The sequence below is a fragment of the Propithecus coquereli genome, unplaced genomic scaffold (assembly GCF_000956105.1).
Source record: "Propithecus coquereli isolate 6110/MARCELLA unplaced genomic scaffold, Pcoq_1.0 Scaffold369, whole genome shotgun sequence".
In the NCBI taxonomy this organism is placed as follows: Eukaryota; Metazoa; Chordata; class Mammalia; order Primates; family Indriidae; genus Propithecus; species Propithecus coquereli.
In genome coordinates, this window is record NW_012149385.1 from 1,238,379 (window position 1) to 1,238,710 (window position 332).

The following is a 332-nucleotide window of genomic DNA, read 5'->3' on the forward strand; positions in this document are numbered from 1 at the left end:
GGACCGGCTGAGGTTGGTCCAATTAGCGTGGTAAAGCAGACTATTGTACTTTTGTTGAAATTCAACATTCAATATTTAAGCAAGTTCTTTCGATACGTAAGTTTGACCATATGCCACTTCCTTTGTTAGTCGAGTTCTATTAATGACGTCTTTAATTATCATTTATGAAAACAAGCTCTTCGTAATGACTTACATATATCTTAACTTTTGATGTGGATATTCACTTACAGTAAGCCATTACCTTTTTTTAAATAGAAGATACAAAATTCAATGATACTGGTCAATGGTTGTTGGCCTCCTACGTTCTTACCTAATAATGATGAAGTGTTGTT